Genomic DNA, 3,588 nt, shown 5'->3' on the forward strand with positions numbered 1-3,588 from the left:
GATACATATGTATAGTATAAAATATATAAGTATAAATCATGTGAAGTCTTATTGTATACTCACTCTCCCGAAAGTTCCGCATTACCGTGAATTATTCCTGCGATATGGAACAAGGTTACTAAGACACGATGATGGGGTCGCACTCTGGAGGCCGTGTAACTGCATGCAGCATTAGATGTTCGATCTTGGAGTATCTAATGGAGATGATGGTTATATTTATTTCTCCTCTAGGCTCGGTTAGCCTTGGTGGTTTTCCGGGTTTAGTCAATATATAAATATTATAAGTATGAGTGAATGGCGGGTGTCGTGGAGATGATGTTTAAGATAAGATTCACATCGATGGAATGAAAGACCTTATATATGCATTCTTATTAATTATGGAATATATTTCCACTGCATACAAATAGAGTTGATTGCTCGAAATATTATTAATATACGTTGGGGTGCGAGACTAGGCTCACTGAGTAAACTAGTTACTCATGACTCATTTGTGATGCAGGTAACCAGTAGACGGGAGACCTTACTCTAGGACGGAAATGAACAACATTAGCCAGCGGTAGTTTTATTATCCTTGCAAAGGCGTTTTGATATTTCTTATGTATAAGATTTGTTGACAGAAAACCTCGAGGTTATTTTATAACAAATTTTGTAATATGCTTTTAAATGATATATAAAGAATGTTTTTAAAGTACAGGTTCCATGTGATATTAATCCTTGTCCGGACGAACTAACTATCGGATATTGTTTTTTTGGGTTGAAAAGCCTGGAGTGATATTCAATAGGAGCGTTGGTGTTCTTTGGTTGTTGGTCTAAGGTGATCGGAAGTATTCTGAGATCCTCGGATCGACCATCGAGGAACATCGACCGTGTCATTTTCGGTCATCTACGATCGGGGGTGTCACAATATATGCGTTATCACTTTTAGAAATGAATAAAATATTTTTATATTTTAAAACATAAAAATGATATGGTAAGTTATTTAAACGTATATTAATCAAGAAAAAGTTTATTTAATTCATCATTTAATATAAACAGATGAATTAACATTATTATATGGTAAGTCATTTAAAATTATATTATTTGGTAATTCATTTAATTTATTATATGGTAAGTCATTTAAGTATATTAATCAAACTATTTTTCACAGGATTTTTCTAGAGTTAATACTCTATTATTATAATTCATATAGCTTGAATTATAATAAAATTAGCATGCTTATTTTTAATAGGAAAAAAAAACAGACATAAATAAAAGAACAAGACAGAAGAATAATAAAATATGTTTGTTGTGTTCTTGGAATTTTTATATTCTTATGTATTTAATTTTTATTTGTTTGTCGAGGTACATGTACTTTTTTGTGTTACTATAAATGTGAACTAAGTAGTTTTATGTGTTTTTAAAATGTTAAGATAAATTTAGTAAGGAAGTTCAATAAAAATGACCATCTCTACAATTGTTAAAGTCAAGATGGAAAATATAATATAAATTGAAAGTAAGAAAACATTATTTAAAAATTAATGAGAAGTATTTTTTACGCTATAATAAACTTTTAAAATGTACGATAATAAAAGTTTAACAAAATTTATACAAATAAAACATTTTATTTCATATATGCCTAAAATAACGACATTTGGTTATTTAAAAATTGAAATATTATTTTTTCTTATTATTTAATCATATTTAATTAATATAGGTATGTTTTAATCTAATTTAAAATAAATTAAAACAATAATTTTAAAAGATATGTAAATTATGTTTAGTTTTAATTTAAAATATTTGATTGAATGAGTTAGTGTTTGATAAAATAGTGTGATGATCAGAGATAATTTTAGGAATAATTTGTTTGCTTAGCCCATTTGAATTTTATGTTAAACACTAAATTAATAAAAAAATGAGTGAGAAAGTGTGATTTGGAACAAATTATGAGAAAAATTGCTTAAACTACCATTTTCCTAATACATGTTTTTATGTTTACCTTAACCAAATTTATCCTTATTTTTAAGAGATAAATCCGATTATATATTAATTGAGAAGCCACTTAATTGACTTTTGATTATGTGTCTTTAATAGGTTATGTTTTAAAAAATAGTTATAATTTGATTGGTTGTTAACATTTATTAGTTATTATTTTTATCAGATTTAAAAATAAAAGGCAACTTTAGAACTAATTAATACAAATTACCAAATAACACAAATGATATTACAAATAATGATTTATGGTAACTAATTGTAGAATTAGAGAAAGAATATATTTTTTTTTTATCAATTTCTTTATTTTTATCAATTAGTTATGTATAATTAAATAAAACACTTTTAGCATTTTTTATAGAAATAAATTTAATACTTATATATTATTATATAAAAGAATTATATTTGTAGGTAAGGAATTATTATAACTTTTATGTTTTTAAAACCCACACAAAACCGTTGACAAAAGATCTTTCACGATAAAAGACTCCGATCATTGTATTGGTCATAGGGCTAGACACGAATACTCGTTACTTGTCTCTTACCCGCTACTTGACTCGTACTTGCCTCGTTTTTTCAAGTACTCGTCGTTGCCAAGTCAAGTATCAAGTCGTTGAGTTTTGCTACTTGCAAGTACAAAGCAAGTAACAAGTATCACAAAAAAAGTTACGACTCGCCTTGATATTACTCGTTACTTGTTTTACGACCAAAAAAATGATAACTAAACCATAAAAACCAAAGCCCTAAACAAATATTTCTTTGTTGGAAGAAGTAAACAATACCTTCTTACGAATTCCATCTTCTTCTTTTTTTATATTAGGTGCAAATATTTTATTTAAAATAACTCTCATGTTTTTACCAAGTTGAGTAAATAAAACAAACTTTCATAACCTTATCTTGTAAAATATTATATATCAAGTAATTTTTAGAAACTTGGAACTATATATTAATAAATACTTGTAAGTTGTAAGTAGTAAGTAATCGAACAAGACAAATAACTTGCAAGTAACATATTTTTGGACAAGTACTCCAAATAACAAGTACTTGTTTCCGACAAGTCAAGTACAAGTCAAAAAATTCATTACTCGTTCAAGGCAACCCAAGTATCAAGTATACGTAAAAAACCAAGTACCCGCCTTGTGCCCACCCCTAATTGGTCATATTGGACTTACACAAAAAAACACACTCTTTTTTTTTTCTTGAGAGGTAGAGTATTTTTGGTTTTTTATGTGTTAAACTAAAATATAAAGAAATTCAACAATCAATTATCTGAATTAATTATAATATTCTTTTCTGTAAGAGAAAGATTTTTAATTACTAAGGTTTATTTTTTTGAACTATTTTAAATCTTACATATCTTCTAAAAATATATACTGAAATTTTTGACTATCAAAATATTTGAAATTAAAAATTAAAATTTTAAATTTCTAATTATTATTCAAAAGTTATAACAGTGTAAAGATAATATATATTTCCTTATATAATATAACTACCCGCAAAATTGCGGGCAAACACCTAGTATAATATTATATAGCTAGCTGAATAAAATTTACATATATTTCAATCAATTAAACATTTTAATTTTGTGTTATAACTAAAATATATAGAGCATAAAAGTAT

This window comes from Brassica oleracea, chromosome C8 (assembly GCF_000695525.1).
Source record: "Brassica oleracea var. oleracea cultivar TO1000 chromosome C8, BOL, whole genome shotgun sequence".
NCBI classification, from domain to species: Eukaryota; Viridiplantae; Streptophyta; class Magnoliopsida; order Brassicales; family Brassicaceae; genus Brassica; species Brassica oleracea.